Below are 16,948 nucleotides of genomic sequence, written 5' to 3'. Positions count from 1 at the left end.
TTAAGCAAACCTTCTAATTTTTTATCCATAGGATCTTTGAAAGCACAACTATCCTCTATGGGTATAGTGGTGCGTTTGTTTAAAGTGGAAACCGCTCCCTCGACCTTGGGGACTGTCTGCCATAAGTCCTTTCTGGGGTCGACCATAGGAAACAATTTTTTAAATATGGGGGGAGGGACGAAAGGAATACCGGGCCTTTCCCATTCTTTATTAACAATGTCCGCCACCCGCTTGGGTATAGGAAAAGCTTCTGAGAGCCCCGGCACCTCTAGGAACTTGTCCATTTTACATAGTTTATCTGGGATGACCAACTTGTCACAATCATCCAGAGTGGATAATACCTCCTTAAGCAGAATGCGGAGATGTTCCAACTTAAATTTAAATACAATCACATCAGGTTCAGCTTGTTGAGAAATGTTCCCTGAATCAGTAATTTCTCCCTCAGACAAAACCTCCCTGGCCCCATCAGACTGGGTTAGGGGCCCTTCAGAAATATTATTATCAGCGTCGTCATGCTCTTCAGTATCTAAAACAGAGCAGTCGCGCTTACGCTGATAAGTGTTCATTTTGGCTAAAATGTTTTTGACAGAATTATCCATTACAGCCGTTAATTGTTGCATAGTAAGGAGTATTGGCGCGCTAGATGTACTAGGGGCCTCCTGAGTGGGCAAGACTCGTGTAGACGAAGGAGGGAATGATGCAGTACCATGCTTACTCCCCTCACTTGAGGAATCATCTTGGGCATCATTGTCATTGTCACATAAATCACATTTATTTAAATGAATAGGAATTCTGGCTTCCCCACATTCAGAACACAGTCTATCTGGTAGTTCAGACATGTTAAACAGGCATAAACTTGATAACAAAGTACAAAAAACGTTTTAAAATAAAACCGTTACTGTCACTTTAAATTTTAAACAGAACACACTTTATTACTGCAATTGCGAAAAAACATGAAGGAATTGTTCAAAATTCACCAAATTTTCACCACAGTGTCTTAAAGCCTTAAAAGTATTGCACACCAAATTTGGAAGCTTTAACCCTTAAAATAACGGAACCGGAGCCGTTTTGAACTTTAACCCCTTTACGGTCCCTGGTATCTGCTTTGCTGAGACCCAACCAAGCCCCAAGGGGAATACGATACCAAATGACGCCTTCAGAAAGTCTTTTCTAAGTATCAGAGCTCCTCTCACATGCGACTGCATGCCATGCCTCTCAAAAACAAGTGCGCAACACCGGCGCGAAAATGAGGCTCTGCCTATGCTTTGGGAAAGCCCCTAAAGAATAAGGTGTCTAAAACAGTGCCTGCCGATAATATTATATCAAAATACCCAGATAAAATGATTCCTCAAGGCTAAATATGTGTTAATAATCAATCGATTTAGCCCAGAAAAAGTCTACAGTCTTAATAAGCCCTTTTTGAAGCCCTTATTTACGATCGTAATAAACATGGCTTACCGGATCCCATAGGGAAAATGACAGCTTCCAGCATTACATCGTCTTGTTAGAATGTGTCATACCTCAAGCAGCAAGAGACTGCTCACTGTTCCCCCAACTGAAGTTAATTGCTCTCAACAGTCCTGTGTGGAACAGCCATGGATTTTAGTGACGGTTGCTAAAATCATTTTCCTCATACAAACAGAAATCTTCATCTCTTTTCTGTTTCTGAGTAAATAGTACATACCAGCACTATTTTAAAATAACAAACTCTTGATTGAATAATAAAAACTACAGTTAAACACTAAAAAACTCTAAGCCATCTCCGTGGAGATGTTGCCTGTACAACGGCAAAGAGAATGACTGGGGTAGGCGGAGCCTAGGAGGGATCATGTGACCAGCTTTGCTGGGCTCTTTGCCATTTCCTGTTGGGGAAGAGAATATCCCACAAGTAAGGATGACGCCGTGGACCGGACACACCTATGTTGGAGAAACTTTAAATTTTTCACAATTTTAGGTGCAATTGTGAAGAATCCCGCCTTCTCAGCGTCACAATAGAGGGGCGTGGGCATGAAGGGGTTAATGGCACACATCTCTGGTTCCCTTATCCTTGCAACGCTGCAAAAGGACCTTAAAGGAGCCCACCACATTAACCCCAGATCTTGTCCACGCTGCTCTAACAATTTCTCTGCTGCCACCACCAAAACTTTTAAATTAAAGGGGAGTTTTGGGGAACCCCTAACAACTCACACTATTTAATACTTGGGTAACGTGCCTTTAACCTTGTCTCAACAGGAGTGTGAATTCAGATATTAGAGCCCAAAGACAGAATGAGATTTTCTATGCGTTTAATAACAAAAAACATAATTTATGCTTACCTGATAAATTTGTTTCTCTTGTAGTGTATTCAGTCCACGGGTCATCCATTACTTATGGGATATATTCCCTTCCCAACAGGAAGTTGCAAGAGGATCACCCAAGCAGAGCTGCTACATAGCTCCTCCCCTCACATGTCATATCCAGTCATTCGACCGAAACAAGACAAGAAAGGAGAAACCATAGGGTGCAGTGGTGACTGGAGTTTTAATTAAAATTTAGATCTGCCTTAAAAGACAGGGCGGGCCGTGGACTGAATACACTACAAGAGAAACAAATTTATCAGGTAAGCATAAATTATGTTTTCTCTTGTTAAGTGTATTCAGTCCACGGGTCATCCATTACTTATGGGATACCAATACCAAAGCCAAAGTACACGGATGACGGGAGGGAAAGGCAGGATCTTTACACGGAAGGAACCACTGCCTGTAGAACCTTTCTCCCAAAAACAGCCTCCGAAGAAGCAAAAGTGTCAAATTTGTAAAATTTTGAAAAAGTGTGAAGCGAAGACCAAGTTACAGCCTTGCAAAACTGTTCAACAGAGGCCTCATTCTTAAAGGCCCAGGTGGAAGCCACAGCTCTAGTGGAATGAGCTGTAATTCTTTCAGGGGGCTGCTGTCCAGCAGTCTCATAGGCTAAACGTATTATGCTACGAAGCCAAAAGGAGAGAGAGGTTGCCGAAGCTTTTTGACCTCTCCTCTGACCAGAGTACACGACAAACAGAGAAGAAGTTTGACGAAAATCTTTAGTTGCCTGTAAATAGAACTTCAGGGCACGGACTACGTCCAGATTATGCAAAAGTCGTTCCTTCTTTGAAGGATTAGGACATAATGATGGAACAACAATCTCCTGATTGATATTCCTGTTAGAAACTACCTTAGGTAAAAACCCAGGTTTAGTACGCAGAACTACCTTGTCTGAATGGAAAATCAGATAAGGAGAATCACAATGTAAGGCAGATAACTCAGAGACTCTTCGAGCCGAGGAAATAGCCATCAAAAACAGAACTTTCCAAGATAAAAGCTTAATATCAATGGAATGAAGGGGTTCAAACGGAACCCCTTGAAGAACTTTAAGAACCAAGTTTAAGCTCCACGGAGGAGCAACAGTCTTAAACACAGGCTTAATCCTAGCCAAAGCCTGACAAAAAGCCTGGACGTCTGGAACTTCTGCCAGACGTTTGTGTAAGAGGACAGAGCAGAAATCTGTCCCTTTAACGAACTAGCAGATAAGCCCTTTTCTAAACCCTCTTGTAGAAAGGACAATATCCTAGGAATCCTAACCTTACTCCATGAGTAACCCTTGGATTCGCACCAATATAAATAAATATTTACGCCATATCTTATGGTAAATTTTTCTGGTAACAGGCTTCTGTGCCTGTATTAAGGTATCAATAACTGACTCCGAGAAGCCACGCTTTGATAGGATCAAGCGTTCAATCTCCATGCAGTCAGCCTCAGAGAAATTAGATTTGGATGTTTGAAAGGACCTTGTATTAGAAGGTCCTGCCTCAGAGGTAGAGACCATGGTGGACAGGACGACCTGTCCACTAGGTCTGCATACCAGGTCCTGCGTGGCCACTCAGGCGCTATCAGAATCATCGATGCTCTCTCCTGTTTGATCTTGGCAATCAGTCGAGGTAGCATCGGAAATGGTGGAAACACATAAGCCATGTTGAAGACCCAAGGGGCTGTGAGAGCATCTATCAGCGCCGCTCCCGGGTCCCTGGATCCGTAACAAGGAAGCTTGGCGTTCTGGCGAGACGCCATGAGATCCAGATCTGGTTCGCCCCAACGATGAATCAGTTGAGCGAAGACCTCCGGATGAAGTTCCCACTCCCCCGGATGAAAAGTCTGGCGACTTAGAAAATCCGCCTCCCAGTTCTCCACGCCTGGGATGTAGATCGCTGACAGGTGGCAAGAGTGAGACTCTGCCCAGCGAATTATCTGAGACTTCCAACATCGCTAGGGAACTCCTGGTTCCCCCTTGATGGTTGATGTAAGCCACAGTCGTGATGTTGTCCGACTAAAATCTGATGAACCTCAGTGTTGCTAACTGAGGCCAAGCTAGAAGAGCATTGAATATTGCTCTCAACTCCAGAATATTTATTGGGAGGGGTTTCTCCTCCTGAGTCCATAATCCCTGAGCCTTCAGGGAGTTCCAGACTGCGCCCCAACCTAGAAGGCTGGCATCTGTTGTTACAATTGTCCAATCTGGCCTGCGAAAGGTCATCCCCTTGGACAGATGGACCCGAGAAAGCCACCAGAGAAGAGAATCTCTGGTCTCTTGATCCAGATTTAGTAGAGGGGACAAATCTGAGTCATTCCACTGACTTAGCATGCATAATTGCAGAGGTCTGAGATGCAGGCGCGCAAATGGTACTATGTCCATTGCCGCTACCATTAAGCCGATTACTTCCATGCACTGAGCTACTGACGGGCGTGGAATGGAATAAAGGACACGGCAAGCATTTAAAAGTTTTGATAACCTGGCCTCCGTCAGGAAAATTTTCATTTCTACAGAATCTATCAGAGTCCCTAGGAAGGAGCCTTGTGAGTGGTGATAGAGAACTCTTTTCCACGTTCACCTTCCACCCATGCGACCTCAGAAATGCCAGAACTATCTCTGTATGAGACTTGGCAATTTGAAAACTTGACGCTTGTATCAGAATGTCGTCTAGGTACGGAGCCACCGCTATGCCTCGCGGTCTTAGTACCGCTAGGAGTGAGCCCAGAACCTTTGTAAAAATTCTCTGGGCCGTAGCTAACCCGAAGGGAAGAGCTACAAACTGGTAATGCCTGTTTAGAAAGGCAAATCTTAGGGACCGATAATGATCTTTGTGAATCGGTATATGAAGGTAGGCATCCTTTAAGTCTACTGTGGTCATGTATTGACCCTCTTGGATCATGGGTAGGATGGTTCGAATAGTTTCCATTTTGAATGATGGAACTCTTAGGAATTTGTTTAAGATCTTTAGGTCCAAGATTGGTCTGAAGGTTCCCTCTTTCTTGGGAACCACAAACAGATTTGAGTAAAACCCTTGCCCTTGTTCCGTCCACGGAACTGGGTGGATCACCCCCATTACTAAGAGGTCTTGCACACAGCGTAGAAATGCCTCTTTCTTTATTTGGTTTGCTGATAACCTTGAAAGATGAAATCTCCCTTGTGGAGGAGAAGCTTTTAAGTCCAGAAGATATCCCTGAGATATGATCTCCAACGCCCAGGGATCCTGGACATCTCTTGTCCAAGCCTGGGCGAAGAGAGATAGTCTGCCCCCCACTAGATCCGTTTCCGGATAGGGGGCCCTCTCTTCATGCTGTCTTAGGGGCAGAAGTAGGCTTCCTGGCCTGCTTGCCCTTGTTCCAGGGCTGGTTAGCTTTCCAGCCCTGTCTGTAACGAGCAACAGGTCCTTCCTGTTTTGGAGCGGAGGAAGTTGATGCTGCTCCTGCCTTGAAGTTACGAAAGGCACGAAAATTAGACTGTTTGGCCTTTGATTTAGCCCTGTCCTGAGGAAGAGTATGACCCTTACCTCCAGTAATGTCAGCAATAATTTCTTTCAAGCCGGGCCCGAATAAGGTCTGCCCTTTGAAAGGAATATTAAGCAATTTAGATTTAGAAGTCACGTCAGCTGACCAGGATTTAAGCCATAGCGCTCTGCGCGCCTGGATGGGAAATCCGGAGTTCTTAGCCGTTAGTTTGGTTAAATGTACAATGCATCCGAAACAAATGCATTAGCTAGCTTAAGTGCTTTAAGCTTGGCCATAATCTCATCCAATGGAGCTGTGCGAATGGCCTCTTCCAGAGACTCAAACCAGAATGCCGCAGCAGCAGTGACAGGCGCAATGCATGCAAGGGGCTGTAAGATAAAACCTTGTTGAACAAACATTTTCTTAAGGTAACCTAATTTTTTATCCATTGGATCCGAAAAAGCACAACTATCCTCCACCGGGATAGTGGTACGTTTAGCTAAAGTAGAAACTGCTCCCTCCACCTTAGGGACCGTCTGCCATAAGTCTCGTGTGGTGGAGTCTATTGGAAACATTTTTCTAAATATCGGAGGAGGGGAAAAGGGCACACCGGGTCTATCCCACTCCTTGCTAATAATTTCTGTAAGCCTTTTAGGTATAGGAAAAACGTTAGTACACACCGGTACCGCAAAGTATCTATCCAACCTACATATTTTCTCTGGAATTGCAACCGTGTTACAATCATTCAGAGCCGCTAATACCTCCCCTAGCAATACACGGAGGTTCTCAAGCTTAAATTTAAAATTAGAAATCTCTGAATCCGGTCTCCCTGGATCAGATCCGTCACCCACAGAACGAAGCTCTCCGTCCTCATGTTCTGCAAATTGTGACGCAGTATCAGACATGGCTCTCACATCATCAGCGCGCTCTGTCCTTAACCCAGAGCTATCGCGCTTGCCTCTTAATTCAGGCAATTTAGATAATACCTCTGTCATAACAGCAGCCATGTCTTGCAAAGTGATTTGTATGGGCCTCTCTGATGTACTTGGCGCCACAATATCACGCGCCTCCTGAGCGGGAGGCGAAGGTACTGACACGTGAGGAGAGTTAGTCGGCATAACTTCCCCCTCGTTGTCTGGTGATAATTTCTTTACAGATATAAATTGACTTTTATTCAAAGTGACATCAATACATTTAGTACACATATTTCTGTGGGGCTCCACATTGGCCTTCAAACATAGTGAACAAACAGATTCATCTGTGTCAGACATGTTTAAACAGACTAGCAATGAGACTAGCAAGCTTGGAAAATCCTTTCAAATAAGTTTACAAGCAATATAAAAAACGCTACTGCGCCTTTAAAAAGCACAAAAAATCGTCACAGTTGAAATAACAATGAACCAAATCAGTTATAGCAACCAAATTTTCACAGTAAATGTATTAAGTTAGCAAAGTATTGCACCCACTAGCAAATGGATGATTAACCCCTTAATACCCAAAAACGGATAATCAATTTAACAATTAACGTTTTTATCACAGTCAAACACACTGTCACAGGTCTGCTGTGACTGATTACCTCCCTCAAAATTAATTTTGAAGACCCCTGAGCTCTCTAGAGACGTCCTGGATCAAGGAGGAAGAAGCAGGAATACTAACTGAATTTTTACTGCGCAAAAAAAGCGCTAATAGGCCCCTCCCACTCATATTACAACAGTGGGAAACCTCAGTTAACCGTTTCTATGTAGAAATAAACGACAGCCATGTGGAAAATCATGCCCCAAAAGATTTATCACCAAAGTACCTCACAAAAAACGAATAACATGCCAGTAAAAGTTTTAAACATGCACTTTAAAAGTTAGGTAGTGTTATTAATAAGCCTGCTACCAGTCGCTTCTACTGCAGTTAAGGCTCATACATTACTTCAGTATTAACAGTATTTTCTTAGTCAAATTCCATTCCTTAGAAAATTACTTATTGTACATACATTCATCAGCCTGATACCAGTCGCTACTGCATTTAAGGCTGTACTTACATTACATCGGTATCAGCAGTATTTTCTTAGTCAATTCCATTCCTTAGAAAAATAATTTACTGCACATACCTTGTTTGCAGGATTCCCCACACGCTATTCCCTTTCTGAAAGTTACCCCACTCCTCAGAATGTGCGAGAACAGCCAGTGGATCTTAGTTACTTCTGCTAAGATCATAGAAAACGCAGGCAGATTCTTCTTCCAAATACTGCCTGAGAACAAACAGCACACTCCGGTGCCATTTAAAATAAACTTTTGATTGAAGAATAAACTAAGTATAAAAAACACCACAGACCTCTCACAACGTCCTATCTAGTTGAGTTGCAAGAGAATGACTGGATATGACATGTGAGGGGAGGAGCTATGTAGCAGCTCTGCTTGGGTGATCCTCTTGCAACTTCCTGTTGGGAAGGGAATATATCCCATAAGTAATGGATGACCCGTGGACTGAATACACTTAACAAGAGAAATATCAATACAGGTTACACAGTGCAAAATTATAAAGACTCAAAAACATAATTTTTGCTTACCTGATAAATTTATTTCTCTTGTAGTGTATCCAGTGCACGGATCATCCATTACTTATGGGATATTCTCCTTCCCAACAGGAAGTTGCAAGAGGATCACCCACAGCAGAGCTGCTATATAGCTCCTCCCCTAACTGTCATATCCAGTCATTCGACCGAAAACAAACAGAGAAAGGAGAAACCATAGGGTGCAGTGGCGACTGTAGTTTAATTAAAATTTAGACCTGCCTTAAAAGGACAGGGCGGGCCGTGGACTGGATACACTACAAGAGAAATAAATTTATCAGGTAAGCATAAATTATGTTTTCTCTTGTTAAGTGTATCCAGTCCACGGATCATCCATTACTTATGGGATACCAATACCAAAGCTAAAGGACACGGATGATGGGAGGGACAAGGCAGGATTAAGCAGAAGGAACCACTGCCTGAAGAACCTCTCCCCCAAAAACAGCCTCCGAAGAAGCAAAAGTATCAAATTTGGAAAATTTGGAAAAAGTGTTTAGAGAAAACCAAGTCGCGGCCTTGCAAATCTGTTCAACAGAGGCCTCATTTTTAAAGGCCCAGGTGGAAGCCACAGATCTAGTAGAATGAGCTGTAATCCTTTCAGGGGGCTGCTGTCCAGCAGTCTCATAGGCTAGGCGTATTATGCTCCGAAGCCAAAAGGAAAGAGGTTGCCGAAGCTTTTTGACCTCTCCTCTGTCCAGGGTAAACGACAAACAGGGTAGATGTTTGACGAAAATCTTTAGTAGCTTGTAAGTAAAACTTCAAGGCACGGACTACGTCCAGATTATGTAAAAGACGTTCCTTCTTTGAAGAAGGATTAGGACACAATGATGGAACAACAATCTCTTGATTTATATTCTTGTTAGAAACCACCTTAGGTAAAAACCCAGGTTTGGTACGCAGGACTACCTTATCTGCATGAAAAATCAGATAAGGAGAATCAGATTGTAAGGCAGATAGCTCAGAGACTCTCCGAGCCGAGGAAATAGCCATCAAAAACAGAACTTTCCAAGATAAAAGCTTAATATCAATGGAATGAAGGGGTTCCAACGGAATTCCTTGAAGAACTTTAAGAACCAAGTTTAAGCTCCACGGGGGAGCAACAGTTTTAAACAGGCTTAATCCTAACCAAAGCCTGACAAAATGCCTGGACGTCTGGAACTTCTGCCAGACGCTTGTGCAAAAGAATAGACAGAGCAGAGATCTGTCCTTTTAAAGAACTAGCTGATAATCCTTTGTCCAAGCCCTCTTGGAGAAAAGACAATATTCTAGGAATCCTAACCTTACTCCATGAGTAATTCTTGGATTCACACCAATAAAGATATTTACTCCATATCTTGTGGTAGATTTTCCTGGTAACAGGCTTTCGTGCCTGTATTAAAGTATCAATGACTGACTCGGAGAAGCCACGCTTTGATAGAATCAAGCTTTCAATCTCCATGCAGTCAGTCTCAGAGAAATTAGATTTGGATGATTGAAAGGACCTTGTATCAGAAGGTCCTGTCTTAGAGGCAGAGTCCATGGTGGAAAGGATGACATGTCCACTAGGTCTGCATACCAAGTCCTGCGTGGCCACGCAGGTGCTATCAGAATCACCGATGCTCTCTCCTGTTTGATTTTGGCAATCAGTCGAGGGAGCAGAGGAAACGGTGGAAACACATAAGCCAGGTTGAAGAACCAAGGCGCTGCTAGAGCATCTATCAGCGTCGATTCTGGGTCCCTGGACCTGGATCCGTAACAAGGAAGCTTGGCGTTCTGGCGAGACGTCATGAGATCCAACTCTTGTTTGCCCCAACGATGAATCAACTGAGCAAACACCTCCGGATGGAGTTACCACTCCCCCGGATGGAAAGTCTGACGACTTAGAAAATCCGCCTCCCAGTTCTCCACGCCTGGGATATGGATTGTTGACAGGTGGCAAGAGTGGTACTCTTCCTGAGGAAGGGTGTGACCCTTACCTCCAGTAATGTTAGCAATAATTTCCTTCAAACCAGGCCCGAATAAGGTCTGCCCCTTGAAAGGAATGTTGAGTAATTTAGACTTCGAAGTCACGTCAGCTGACCAGGATTTAAGCCATAGCGCCCTACGCGCTTGGATGGCGAATCCGGAATTCTTAGCCGTTAGTTTAGTCAAATGAACAATGGCATCAGAAACAAATGAGTTAGCTAGCTTAATTGTTCTAAGCTTGTCAATAATTTCAGTCAAAGGAGCTGTATGGATGGCCTCTTCCAGGGCCTCAAACCAGAATGCCTCCGCGGCCGTGACAGGCGCAATGCATGCAATGGGCTGTAAAATAAAACCTTAGGAGGTGGGGAAAAAGGCACACCCGGTCTATCCCACTCCTTGCTAATAATTTCTGTAAGCCTTTTAGGTATAGGAAAAACATCAGTACACACCGGTACCGCATAGTATTTATCCAGCCTACACAATTTCTCTGGTACTGCAACTGTGTTACAGTCATTCAGAGCAGCTAATACCTCCCCAAGCAACACACGGAGGTTCTCAAGCTTAAATTTAAAATTAGAAATCTCTGAATCAGGTTTCCCCAAGTCAGAGATGTCACCCACAGACTGAAGCTCTCCGTCCTCATGATCTGCATATTGTGACGCAGTATCGGACATGGCCCTTACAGCATCTGCGCGCTCTGTATTTCTCCTAACCCCAGAGCAATCGTGCTTGCCTCTTAATTCAGGCAACCTGGATAATACCTCTGACAGGGTATTATTCATGATTGCAGCCATGTCCTGCAAGGTAATCGCAATGGGCGTCCCTGATGTAATTGGCGCCATATTAGCGTGCATCCCCTGAGCGGGAGGCGAAGGGTCTGACACGTGGGGAGAGTTAGTCGGCATAACTTCCCCCTCGTCAGAATCTTCTGGTGATATTTCTTTTATAGTTAAAGACTGATCTTTACTGTTTAAGGTGAAATCAATACATTTAGTACACATTCTCCTATGGGGCTCCACCATGGCTTTAAAACATAATGAACAAGTAGTTTCCTCTGTGTCAGACATGTTTAAACAGACTAACAATGAGACTAGCAAGCTTGGAAAACACTTTAAACAAGTTTACAAGCAATATAAAAAAACGTTACTGCACCTTTAAGAAACAAATTGTCAAAATTTGAAATAACAGTGAAAAAAGGCAGTTACACTAACGAAATTTTTACAGTGTATTTAACAAGTTAGCAGAGCATTGCACCCACTTGCAAATGGATGATTAACCCCTTAATACCCCAAAAAATAATAAAAAAAGACAAAAACGTGTTTTTTTTTTCTTTTCAAACAGTCACAACAACTGCCACAGCTCTACTGTGGCTTTTTATCTGTAATTTTTGCTGTGCAAAAAAATGGCAAAATAGGTCCCTCCCACTCATATTACAACAGTGGAAAGCCTAAGGAAACTGTTTCTAGGCCAAATTCAAGCCAGCCATGTGGAAAAAAACTAGGCCCCAATAAGTTTCATTACCAAATACATATAAAAACGATTAAACATGCCAGCAAATGTTTTATATTACATTTTTATAAGAGTATGCATCTCTATTAATAAGCCTGATACCAGTAGCTATCACTGCATTTAAGGCTTTACTTACATTAGTTCGGTATCAGCAGCATTTTCTAGCAAATTCCATCCCTAGAAAAATATTAACTGCACATACCTTATTGCAGGAAAACCTGCATGCCATTCCCTCTCTGAAGTTACCTCACTCCTCAGAATATGTGAGAACAGCCATGGATCTTAGTTACTTCTGCTAAGATCATAGAAAACGCAGGCAGATTCTTCTTCTAAATACTGCCTGAGATAAACAGTACACTCCGGCACCATTTAAAAATAACAAACTTTTGATTGAAAAATAAACTAAGTATAAAACACCACACTCCTCTTACGAACTCCATCTTGGTTGAGGCTTGCAAGAGAATGACTGGATATGACAGTTAGGGGAGGAGCTATATAGCAGCTGTGCTGTGGGTGATCCTCTTGCAACTTCCTGTTTGGAAGGAGAATATCCCATAAGTAATGGATGATCCATGGACTGGATACACTTAAGAGAAATAACATACAAAGACAAAGCTACAGTTCTTTAAAAACAAAATTGGACATGAAAAGAATTACTCACAATATCTAACTTATTCCCAAGTTCCTTTAGATATGTTGAGAGCTGCCATTCTAGATGTTAGTTGCTCGAGTCTTCAGGGCAGTTCTGCTTAAAAAAACCTTGCCTACTTGAATCCAATTCTCTTTGTCTTGTCAAAGACAACACCCTGGCCATGATTTACAACGACTTCAGCCAATGCAAAACAAGTCTTAGCTCCCACTATCAGCCTCCAAGGGGAGGAGTGTTCTGCATTCCTACACAGTTATATTTAACAGCACTAGGCTGAGGAGGGGGGAAGGAAGGGGAGGGGAGGGGAGGAGGGGGAAGGAAGGGGAGGGGAGGAGGGGGAAGGGAGGGGAGGAGGGGGAAGGAAGGGGAGGGGAGGAGGGGGAAGGAAGGGGAGGGGAGGGGAGGGTGAAGGAAGGAGGATGGGGGGGAAAGTCTCAGCTTACAGCCTTCTGAGCAGATTTCACACAAAGGCAATTCACATTAACGTTTTTCCAGGCTGAGAACACAATACCACCTCTGCTGAGTAGCCAATCCAGGTATCAACTACTCTACATGATTGTATAATGAAAGCAATTATGACACAAATGGTTGTAAATGCTTTTCTGGGATCCCCTTTCTTCAGAAATAGCAGACATGTATGGCTTTGGCGTTGCTTTTTGGTAATTAGGCAGCCGCTAAATGCCGCTGCGCACCACACGTGTATTATGCCCAGCAGTGAAGGGATTAATTAGGGAGCTTGTAGGGTTAATTTTAGCTTTAGTGTAGTAGACAACCAAAACAATTGATCTAGGCCCATTTTGGTATATTTCATGCCACCATTTCACCGCCAAAAGCAATCAAATAAAAAAAATTGTTCACTTTTTCACAAACTTTATGTTTCTCACTGAAATTATTTACAAACAGCTTGTGCAATTTTGGCACAAATGGTTGTAAATGCTTCTCTGTGATCCCCTTTGTTGAGAAATAGACATATGACTTTTGCTTTTTGATAATTAGAAGGCCGCTAAATGCTGCTGCGCATCACATGTGTATTATGGCTATTAGTGAATGGGTTATTTAGGTAGTTTGTAGGGAGCTTGCAGGGTTAATTTTAGCTTTAATGTAGAGATCAGCCTCCCACCTGACACAGCACACCCCTTGATCCCTCTCAAACAGCTCCCTTCCCTCCCCCACAACTGTCCCTGCCAGTACTAAAATAAAAAGTTATCTTTGAATATATTTTTAAGTATATTTACATATGCTGCTATATAGGATCCCCCCCACCTTAGCCCCAAACCTCCCTGATCGCCCCCTCCAAAACAGCTCTCTAACCCTCCCCCTCTGCCTTATTGGGGGCCATCTTGGGTAGCTGCCTGCCAGTACCCAGTTTGCAAAAAAAAAAAAATAGGTTTTTATTTACTTATTTTTGTTTTTTTCTGTAGTGTAGCTTGCCCCCCCCCACAGACCAACACCCCACCCCCTAACTGATCTTTTTTAATAGAATCTATTCCCCCACTTTTAACAAAATTATTTCTGTAGTCTAGCGGTTCCCACCCGCTTCCTCCCCATGCGCACCACCAGGGATTAATGAGGTGTCCCTTTTAAGGTCTTTTTGCAGAGTTGCAAGGTTAAGGGAACCAGAGCTATGTGCCATTAACCCCATAGAGAATCGGAGATTCCCTACCCCCCCCCCCCAAAAGTCGGCACAGACGGTGACGTCATATCCTTGAGCCAGAGTGTGTGTGAGTTGGTGGCGTCCTACGAAGCGGCTTGTAAGAGCGTGGAGGCCCCAAGTGAAGTACGCGGACCTGCAGTTGCCCAGGAGACTAGTCTCCCTAACGGCAGCTCCACACCGGTCATATTACATTATACATTGGAGCCGTGAAGAGGGGGGTAAGTTACAATTCGCCTGTATATAACTCTACATAGAGGTATTTGACAATTGTTATTTTTGCAGAAGGGTTTTTCCCCCACGCTTTGGGGATTCGGTTAATAACCCCTTCATGCCAACACCCCTCTATTGTGACGTTGAGAAGGTTTGATTCGTCACACACATACACTGCGATCTGCATAATGTAAAAGGATACTTTATTATACCAGGTTTTGGTCTTTCATTGAAGTAGATATGGCTGTAGGCACTGGTCAGCTAAATCTACTCCTCCCCCATATTGTTGCTGTAGTCCACAATGTACTTTGGCTTTAGGACCTGTGCATCTTTTCCCTTTACAGAGACTGGCACTGTTTAGTTGTGCATTTTGGAGAGCATGTACACTTCTTTTTTTGGTCAGGGTACCAAAGGGCCAGTAACTCATTATGGCGTAAAACTATCAATGTGCCCCTATGCTGCTTTACATTTGTCAGCTTCTGGAGGAAACCTGTACGATTTTTTTTGCACTGTGCCACAGACCAGGGTACAAAAAAAAAAAAAAAAATTTAAACAGCTCTGTGCTGGTATGCAAGTATGCTTCTCTCTTTTTATGTATGCAAATTATGACCCTGAGGTAGTCTCCCTAAGGGTGATGGGGGAAGAGACGTGGAGCCATTGTTCAGTGTGCCTAAAGTTATCTAGCCATAAATGTTACCCTTTGTTTAGCAAGAGTAGTAGGAGATCCAACACAATTTTCCTATTTGTGCCAATTGAATCTGGGCAGCAAGGTTGATCCAAGTGGCTATCTTTACACCTACATAATGCCCAGATATATCCTGTACTGCATCCGCACAGTTTATAAAATTTGACATCATAGTGGGTCCGCTTGGATGGGATATATTTGCTTGAAAAGCAATCTCCCCTTAAATTCCATTAAGGACTCATCAATACAAATGTCCTGGCCAGGGGTGTAAATTTCTGAAAACTTTATATACCCAGTCACGCAAAGGGTAATTTCTGGGGGGCACTGGGCATTATTAAAAACAAAATTTATGTTTAACTGATAAATTTCTCTCTTTTGCGATGTACCGAGTCCACGGATTCATCCTAACTTGTGGGATATTGTCCTTCCTGACTGGAAGTAGCAAAGAGAGCACCACAGCAGAGCTGTCTATATAGCACCCCCCTTAACTCCACCCCCCAGTCATTCGACCAAAGGCCAAGGAAGAAAAGGAGAAACTATAAGGTGCAGAGGTGACTGAAGTTTACATAAAAAAAATAATACTATCTGTCTTGAATAGACAGGGCGGGCCGTGGACTCGGTACATCGCAAAAGAAAGAAATTTATCAGGTAAGCATAATTTTTTTTTTCTTTTGCATGATGTACCGAGTCCATGGATTCATCCTAACTTGTGGGATACCAATACCAAAGCTTTAGGACACAGATGAAGGGAGGGACAAGACAGGAACCTAAACGGAAGGCACCACTGCTTGCAAAACCTCTCTCCCAAAAATAGCCTCCAAAGAAGCAAAAGTATCAAATTTGTAAAATTTTGAAAAGGTATGAAGCGAAGACCAAGTCGCAGCCTAACAAATCTGTTCAACAGAAGCATCATTTTTAAAAGCCCATGTGGAAGCTACCGCTCTAGTAGAATGAGCTGTAATCCTTTCAGGAGGCTGCTGTCCAGCAGTCTCATAAGCCAAACGGATGATGCTTTTCAGCCAAAAGGAGAGAGAAGTCTCCATAGCCTTTTGACCCCTACGCTTTCCAGAATAGACAACAAACAAAGAAGATGTTTGAAGAAAATCTTTGGTTGCCTGCAAATAAAATTTCAAAGCAAGAACCACGTCCAAGTTGTGCAACAGACACAGAGAAGGAACAACAATTTATTGATTGATATTCCTGTTAGTAACAACCTTAGGTAGGAACCCAGGCTTGGTACGCAAAACCACCTTATCAGCATGGAACACAAGATAAGAAGAGTCACATTGTAATGCAGATAGTTCAGAAACTCTTCGAGCTGAAGAGATAGCAACTAGGAACAAAACTTTCCAAAATAAAAGCTTAATATCTATGGAATGCATGGGTTCAAACGGAACCCCCTGAAGAACTCTAAGAACTAAATTTAGACTCCATGGTGGAGCAATAGGATTAAACACAGGCTTAATTCTAAGTAAAGCCTGACAAAAAGCCCGAACGTCTGGAACATCTGCCAGACGCTTGTGCAATAAAATAGACAGAGCAGATATCTGTCCCTTTAGGGAACTAGCTGATAATCCTTTCTCCAATCCCTCTTGGAGAAAAGACAAAATCCTAGGAATCCTGATTTTACTCCAGGAGAAGGCTTTGGATTTGCACCAAAAGAGATATTTACGCCATATCTTATGATAAATTTTCCTGGTAACAGGCTTTCGAGCCTGAATCAAGGTATTTATGACTGACTCAGAGAAACCCCGCTTTGATTGAATCAAGCGTTCAATCTCCAAGCAGTCAGTTGCAGAGAAATAAGATTTGGATGCTTGAATGGACCTTGAATCAGAAGGTCCTGTCTCAATGGCAGAGACCATGGTGGAAGGGATGACATGTCCACCAGGTCTGCTTACCAAGTCCTGCGTGGCCACGCAGGCGCTATCAAAATCACTGATGCTCTCTCCTG

The 16,948-nt window shown here is 43.1% G+C and overlaps 1 protein-coding gene across 3 annotated transcripts in view; it reads right to left on the bottom strand.

Moving 5' to 3' along the window:
- Window positions 1-16,948, bottom strand: part of ANKRD11 (ankyrin repeat domain containing 11) — a 1,020,931-nt gene that overhangs the window by 933,991 nt on the left and 69,992 nt on the right. The gene's annotated exons all lie outside the window — the stretch shown is intronic.

The sequence above is a fragment of the Bombina bombina genome, chromosome 1 (genome assembly GCF_027579735.1).
Source record: "Bombina bombina isolate aBomBom1 chromosome 1, aBomBom1.pri, whole genome shotgun sequence".
Lineage (NCBI taxonomy): Eukaryota > Metazoa > Chordata > Amphibia > Anura > Bombinatoridae > Bombina > Bombina bombina.
Note: the sequence above shows the minus strand (reverse complement) of the source record. Positions and strands in the feature narration are given on the sequence as shown.